Source organism: Alexandromys fortis, unplaced genomic scaffold (assembly GCF_014885135.2).
Source record: "Alexandromys fortis isolate MF-2015 unplaced genomic scaffold, M_Fortis_MF-2015_v1.1 scaffold_388, whole genome shotgun sequence".
NCBI classification, from domain to species: domain Eukaryota; kingdom Metazoa; phylum Chordata; class Mammalia; order Rodentia; family Cricetidae; genus Alexandromys; species Alexandromys fortis.
This window is the reverse complement of record NW_026068302.1, coordinates 416613-425053: the sequence shown is the minus strand read 5'-3', so window position 1 is coordinate 425053 and position 8441 is coordinate 416613. Positions and strand designations below refer to the sequence as shown.

The window sequence follows — 8441 nt, the reverse complement described above, 5'->3', positions numbered from 1 at the left end:
AGGAGGAGGAGAAGGAGGAGAAGGAGGAGAAGAAGAAGAAGAAGAAGAAGAAGAAGAAGAAGAAGAAGAAGAAGAAGAAGAAGAAGAAGAAGAAGACGAGGAGGAGGAGGAGGAAGAAATATGAACAGATGGAACCTTTTCTCTATAGACTTCTTAAACCTGAGATATTTTTGACCCACCCCCTTTAGCGTATTGTAACACATTCAATTAAATGGGAGTAGTGATAGAGTGGAGGGAAGGGGATAGAGGGAAAGAGAAGGGAGATGAGGGTTGGAGAGAGCTTGTGGGAGTGAGATGGTTGAGTTGGAGGAAGTCTTGATATGGGAGCATGGAAGAAGATATCTTAATTAAGGGATACATTTAGGGTTGGCAAGAGGCTTGGGTCTAGAGGGGCTCCCAGGTGTCAATTGGGATGTCCTGAGGTAGGTTCCTGGGCAGTGGAGGAGAGGGTACTTGACTAGCCTTGTCCCATAGTAAGACTGATAACTATCTTGAATATCACCATAGAACCTTCATATGGTGACAGATGGAGATAGAGACAAAGATCCACATCAGAGCATTGTACTGAGCTCCCAAGGTCCAGTTGAAGAGCAGAAGAAGGGAGAATGTGAGCAAAGAAGTCAGGACCATGAGGGGTTAGTCTACCCACTGAGACAGTGTGCCTGATCTAATGGGAGCTCACCAAAGCCAGCTGGACTGGGAATGAACTAGCATGTGATCAAACTGGACTCTCTGAATGTGGCTGATAATCGGGTCTGACTTAGAGGCCAATGATAATGGCTCTGGGATTTGTCTCTATTGCATGTACTTGCTTTTTGGTATCCTAGTCCATTTGGAGGTTTATCTTTCTAGGCCTGGATGGAGAGGGGAGGGTTTTGGACTTCCCACAGGACAGGGTACCCTGTTCTCTCTTAGGACTGGAGGGGGAGGGGGTACAATGAGTTAGGGAACAGGAGGGAAATGGGAGGAGGAGAGGAAGTGAGAATTTTGAATGGTATTATTTTTAAAGTAAAAAAAAAGGGAAAAAAGAGGGAACCAAATGACAAATGTGATTAGATGAAATTAAAGGGTCCCACATTGCAAAATAAAAAATTAGTAGGTAAAATAAAAACTGTTACCACTTGTATATCACACAGGAGACTAATATTCAGACTCTACAAAACTCCCAATTAATAGAATTTAAAAAACATCATTGAAAGTATTTTTCTCTTATATTCTTGGATGTGAGCCAAGACATTTTTCTAGCCCTGAATGAACATTCCACAATAGGAAAAATTGAAGAGAGCTAAAAAATAATTTGTAAACATTCAACACTCGTAGTTTTCATAGATATGCAACTTAAAGCAGTGAAGCTATTCCACTTGACGTCAGTCACAATAGTCACCATGACTTGAAAAAGAAACTACAAAGGGTGATATGAATGTGAACAAAGAGGAAATCGTTGAGAGTGAAATCAGATGACAATCTGGACTCATCCCATAACATAATAATGAATCTACACAAGTTAAAAATGGAACTTCCATATGTACTGGTCTATATTGTGGGTATTTTCTGTAGTTCAGTAATAAATAGGATATAGAAGTAACTTTGTGAGTTGATGAATTTAAATCCTCCACGATTGTAATCAGAACAGGTTCAGATGTATAATATGGAAAAGCCAATCCTCAACTGCTACAACCACTGCAAGTTCCTCAATGAGCCTGTGGCATATTGTGTATTTCTTGGCCCACCTTAGACATTAATGACTGACAGTGTTCCTCCTCAGCTGCTCCACAAATTGTTTTTATTATTTCCACTGAGTTTCTAGGTGATATTTTTTCTAGCCTGAAACAATGATCCCTTTCACAAGTTGCTAACACTGAAAAAGGTCAAAAAAAAAGGTATCAAAGTTGTCTGATATTTGGCAAAATCAGCTTCTCTATTCCAGGACTCACCTAGATAAGGACAAGGCAGAGTTCTGCAAGAACAGCCAACCTCTCAGCTGCCCATACATGAACATGTATACCAAACATTTTCCTCTCCTCTTCTGACTTTCCCAGAAAAAAAGTTTACCAAGGCCAGCCCTGGTCAGGATCCCTCATCTCTAAATCCTGCCCATCTTGTGTATGCAGACAATAGAAAACTATCCTGTCAATAACTTTAGGCATTATTCACAATAGTTAACTTTCAACTTCATGGTTCCAATGAGAATGTGTCTGATTTTCATAGAACCAGAATAAACTAACAAATGCAAATACACTAATCATTCAGAATACATCTATTATCACCTGAGGGAGTGAAAAACCACAACCTTACATTACAGAATTTCACCTCATCTATAGGAAAGGACTTTCCGTTAGTATTTTTGTTTTGTGAGATTATCTCCATATGTTTCAAATGGAGCATCAAGCAAACTGATATGCACAACACAGCAAAGTGCTTCAAGTGAATGAAGTATCATCTAAATTAACATCCATGTAGCCCTTTGTGCTTTACCTCATCCACATAATCTTCAAATTTCTATTAAACCCATACAAAAACTATGAAATTATGAAATACTGATATTGCTTGGGACATGAATGGCAACTCATTATAATGCAGTTTTGTACGTCTCACAACAGAAAAAATAGACTCATAGAGTAAAACAAAAGTAGAATTATTTGAAGACTCATTTAAATAAAATATCTGCTAAGCATTTTGTTCTTTCTTTGCTTTTTTGAGAAGGTACTTTGTGTACCAGCCTTAAAAGTCCTAGAACTCATTAGTAAATATGGCTGCTCAAGAACTCACAGAAATTCAATTGCCTCAGAGTCCAAATTCTGGGATGAAGGTGTGTTAAACCACACCTGGTTATCTGCTAATCAATTTTTGTAAAACAAGTGAAACTGTGTTCATGAGGACTAGTGAAGATGTCTTTGTGTTTACCTGTTCCTACAGTTACTTGGAATCTCGACTGACAGTTTTCTTTCTATAACACAGAGGAACATGAAGAAGAACAGTCTATGAAGTCTTCTAGGTCTATGATAAAATAGCTTCTCTAATGTAAACCTGACCTGGGAAATTCTGAACAGCCTTTGTGTGCCCAAACAGGCTGTCACTCTTGTTTGTCTCTTACTATGCATCCCTCCTTGGTGTCCTAACTCCCTGCAGAACTGAAAAACACATTCATCTCTGGATTATATACATAATAAGATGTAGGGAAAACCATGAGTAGAGGTTGCATTGAAAAGTAGACAAAACCTATCTCTAGCCTGAATGAAAGGAAGAACTGGGACAAAAATAAACAGAGGGCAGAGAAACAAATTCCCCCTCATTACAACTAACATGGTAAGCATCACGGTCATATCAAACTAGAGCTTAAACAATAATAGAACTTATTTACAATATCATGACAATGCCTGAATCACATCAACATTGTTGCCCAAATTTCATGTTTTAGCATTGAGAAGTGAGACAGTCACAACCTACTCTCCACTACATCCTGCTAGGCTAATGTCCCAAATGAAAGGTCAGGTCACCAGTAAGGACCTGAAAAGTGTCTTTGTTCTACCTTTCCTATAAAGACTCTTGCCTTGCTTCTCCCAGCACAGACTTGGGAGCAGCTGCAAAGCCTCCTCCAAGATGCTGGTGGTCCTGCTCACAGCAGCCTTGTTGGCCCTGAGCTCAGTTCAGAGAGCAAATGCAGGTATGTAGTAGGGTATACATTGCTTCAGTGAAATAGAAATTGGGCAACACACTGAAATACAGGGCTGGGAGAAATGTAAAACGATAAATAAGAAACTGAAGTAAAGGATTAGGAAAACATATTAGAATATGTATATTTTCATTTGGCATTGTATCTTAGTCTTTCCTTATAGTAAAATTTATGAACCAATTTTACAACAAAATTGCATGAGTGCATTTGTGAAATAATCTTTTTCGTGGGGGATGATGGATGCACAGAATCATGATACATTTGATAGAGGGAAGCTCAGATCTCAAGGAGTTATGAGAAGCCAATAGTAAATAATGCTAAATTTTCTGTACAGATGAGAGCAAAAACTGAATAAAGCAAGGTATCTCGTGGATGTTTTTGGGACAAGAAAGAATATTATAAATTTGAAACTGTATACAATCAGCTAGAAATATCAGTAAATAATTTCTTAAATTATTTTTGAGCAAGTGTGTGCATGTAGAACTGTATGTGTATGTGTGTGTGTACATGTATGAGTGTGTGAGGGATAAGGAGGGAGACAACACACAAACACAAACTCATGCAGAGAGAGAGAGAATGGTTGAACATTTTTTCACATTACAGTCAGAAGACAGCATATTGTCAGAAAAAAATTGCATTTCTACCATATGATTCCATGAACTGAATACAAATTGTAAGAGACACACTTTTACACACTGTGATATCTTTCTGGGCCTCTTTCTCAATTTTAATGACCCACATGCAATATTCATTGTTCTTCACAAAGTAGTTAAAACAATGATTATACTTACTTTATGTATGAAATACCTGTGGATATATATCATATAACAAATTAAGTTCATGAAGAAAAACATAAAGAATATGAACTAGTCAGACTGAAATTCCAATATTAGAATTAAGAGTAATAGTAAAGGTTGCCAGAGATACTTATAAACAAAATAGTCGTTGTTCCTGATCATAGAAATGATTCTGGAAGCAGTATCCATAGTACTTTCAAAAAATAAAATACTTCTTAGTGGATGTGAAGATGTTATTGAAATTAATTTGTATTTCCAGCTGAAATATCTTGTAAATAACTTTTCACTGCTCTTGTGCTTATTTTCTAGAGATCATCAATGAAGACGCTTCTGCTCAGCTCTTAGGTAGGACCAGATTCATCCTATATTAGCCAATTCAGCATTGTTTAATTCTGTATTTATACAGTGCTATTACATCTATAAGTTTATTATTTTGTGAAGTTAGAATGTGATAGCTTACCTTGAATATATATAGGAAAGCTCCCCTGCATTGTTTCTAGGACCTAGAAGATGGCAATCAACTGGAAGAGTGGGAAGCCAGGCTTTTATGCCAGGAACATTTTGTCTCTTCCACAGACGGAAGCAATGGCTTTCATATGATGAGCATATTAATTGTCCTCATTTAAAATCTTCCATGACTCTATGGTTTGGTCAAAGAGTTTTTCCCATTGAGTCCTTTTAGAAGTATATGATTCCACACTAGATAGATATGTAATTTCACAGTTCTCAGGCTTTCTCGTCTTTTTAAAATTTATTTTTCTCACCCAGCTCTGCACCCAAAGCTAAATAATACACAAAAAAGCACTGCAGGAAAACTGATTGGAACAACTTTCAGTCTTTTTCCTATACTTCTTTTTATTATCCAGAGCATTATTTTACCCAAAACAACATGCTACATTTAAGAATACAACATTGCTGTCACATTTTGCTACATTGCCTAATTCTAACTAATATCATTTAAAAAATCCTTTCAGTTTCATCACTTCTGTCCGGGAATTGTAATGAAAATAAATTCACCCTTAATGATCAAATTTAAGAAGAAATGTTTGCCTGAAGAGTTGAGCCATAAGAAAGTTATTATGATAACTATTTTAAAAATACATTTCAAAGAGAACCAGGCTCATAAATTTAGGAAGGAAGGGCATTCTGACAGAAAGAGAAAAGCAAGCTTCTTTGACATGGGTCTATGTCCCTACAGAGGGAGAGCAAAAAAGCCACGGCAAAGGTCAACAGCATCCAAAAGATGAGGAAGGGGAAGAACCTGGAGATGAGGAGGATGGCGATGGAGAAGAAGAACCACCAGAGAAACCACCACATCATCCTCGCCCTCCTAAACCTGGAAAACCACATGGCCCACCCCAGGAGGGAGATGAGGAGAAACCTCGTCCTCCTAAACCTGGAAAACCACATCGCCCACCCCCTGAGGGAGGTGAGGAGAAACCTCGCCCTCCTAAACCTGAAAAACCAGAAGGCCCACCAGAGGAGGGTGAGGGCGGTGATGAGGAGGGCCCAGGTGATGAAGAGGGCCCTGGTGAAGAGGGACCCGGCAGTGATGAAGAGGGCCCCAGCGAAGAGGGACCCAGCGGTGATGAAGAGGCAAGTAACCTCTAGAAATTTTCTGCATAAATAAAAGGTTCATCAACACTACAAAAGTAATAAGGAATCTTTATCATTCTAAAAAAGATGTGAGATTCCCTCTGCCTGTTGTGAATAACGTTGGTTAATAGGAAGCTTCTTTGGGCCTATAGATAGGGCAGAATAGAGCTAGGCAGGAAAACTAAACTGAATGCTGGAAGAAAGAAGTCAGAGTCAGTGAGAAGCCACGGAGTTGCCAGAGGAGAAAGGAACGAGCCCCCAACTGGAAACTTCCTGGTAGGTCAGGACCTTGTGGAGATGAACAATTTAATGTAGATGGGTTATTTAGGATATATGAGGTATGTAGCAATATGCTTAAATTGCTGGCCAAGCAGTGATTTAAAAAATATGGTTTCTGCGTGCTTATTTTGGGGCTGAAAATAGGGAACAAATGAAGAATCTCCTGCCAACAGCAAAGTATGAAACTCTAGAGATCACCATAGTCTTCCAAAAGGCATGAATACCTTACACATCTAAAACTTAAAAGTCCTCTATCCCTTGATTTCTGTGACAAATGTGATTTAAAGTCACTCTCCATCAAATGTCTCAACACTAACACAGTTAGATATCCAAAAAGCTAACAGAAATCTCAGAAAATATTTGTATTTCAGGCTTGAATTTTCTTCTCCCTGACATCATTTATCTGTTTGTTTATTGCAGGCCGCGTAGAAAACATTTACCTTTAATGTCATTTCAATGGAGCAATGATGTTGTAAGAGAACCTTCAACACTACAATAAAATATTTAGCATGAAATTATTCTTTGTTGTTTTCTTATTTTGAGCATGTATGAGTGAAATCTGGGCACTGTGGCCAGACCTATGGCAATTATTAACCTCTTCATTCAGTTTCATTAGAAAAGGTCCCACTTTCTCCATTTATGAATCAGTCCACTATCATTTGAGAGACCCCTTTTTTCTTCTTCCCTGAAGTTCTGCCCACAATTTTGCTGTATTTACCAGATATTTCTGATTTAACAGGAGATGTCACATAAGACATGATTTTCAGTATTAATATATATGAAAAGATAAAGCTACATAAACATGCTCTTAGTATGTCACGTGTGTTTTCTGACCAGAGCCCTATAGGATAGCTGCCTAGGAGAACCTGCAAACGAGTTCTTTGTTCTTTTCTCACATGTAACACTCTCTGTTCACTATTACCTGTTAGGAAGTTGCTGTTTTCATGGCGGGTGTTCTTCTGGGCACTTGAGTGTCAACCAATTCACATTCTTCCTCGACTTGGACAGTCCTATAAATACAATGGTTTCTTAGGGTCCAGATGTTCATGATTTTCATCTTCCTAGAATTTTTATAAATGTGTACCTGGTCCTAATCAGCATATGAAATTTTTTTAAATAATTTATGTATACCTTAGAGCAATCTTTCCATCACTCATTGATTCTTAAATTTTGTTGAATTTTAACTAGAAAGGTAAGTACAAAATGTTAAGATGTTCCACAAGTTGAGGAATTATTAAACCTTCCAAATAGTAGAACCTTAAATTTTAGACTCTTAATTTGCTATTTTTAAATGCTCTGTGCAAATTTTTATTATTTTACCTAGATCATATTCTTCTTTTCCTCCTTTCACAATTTTTTTTTATGTAAACTACAGTGATGCTCATGGAAGTAGCATAGTGGGAGATTCATAGAAATGACATTGTGAAGCCAGGCATTGGTGGCACACGCCTTTAATCCCAGCACTCAGGAGGCAGAGGCAGGCGGATCTCTGTGAGTTCGAGGCCAGCCTGGTCTACAAAGGAAGTTCCAGGACAGGCTCCAAAGCTACAGAAAAACCCTGTCTCGAAAACACACACACACACACACACACACACACACACAAGAAAAAAGAAAAGAAATGACATTGTGGTGTCGTTCTGAAATTTTGACACTTAAACTACTGTTAGCATAATTAATTGGATGGCCGTGAATCTAATATTAGAAAGAACAGTATAATTGATATGCCATGATACAGTAAAATTTATATGTATAGACACATGCTAACCACATTTATCTGCAATATTGACAAAGCTGCATGTCATAATGAAACCATGAATTTTCATGACTGTCAGTATTCTAAATAATTTGTCAAACAGCCTTCCTTTCCAGGAGAATCCTCTGCTTACTAATTAACAGGATTTGTATATCTAAACCAACATTATCACCAATCCTAATAGCTATAATATCTCCTTTTATAAGAAGAGAAGATAATCACTTTACAGATGTACATGAAAATCTAGAATCTATAACATTAAGCTAAAAGCCATAGTTTATAGTTGGATGCATGAGAGGGGTTAAAAAAAATCAAAAACTCCAATAATATATGACAAGTTGTG

At 37.6% G+C, this 8441-nt stretch overlaps 1 long non-coding RNA gene across 1 annotated transcript in view; it reads right to left on the bottom strand.

Moving 5' to 3' along the window:
• LOC126495038 (uncharacterized) overlaps positions 1–5946 on the bottom strand; it is a 99663-nt gene extending 93717 nt beyond the window's left edge. Inside the window, exons 1-2 of the long non-coding RNA XR_007590100.1 lie at positions 5927–5946; positions 5732–5866 (exon numbers count right to left, since the gene is read on the bottom strand). This is a non-coding gene — a long non-coding RNA (uncharacterized lncRNA). The remainder of the gene's footprint in view (positions 1–5731; positions 5867–5926) is intronic.
• Between the last annotated feature and the right edge of the window lie 2495 nt (positions 5947–8441).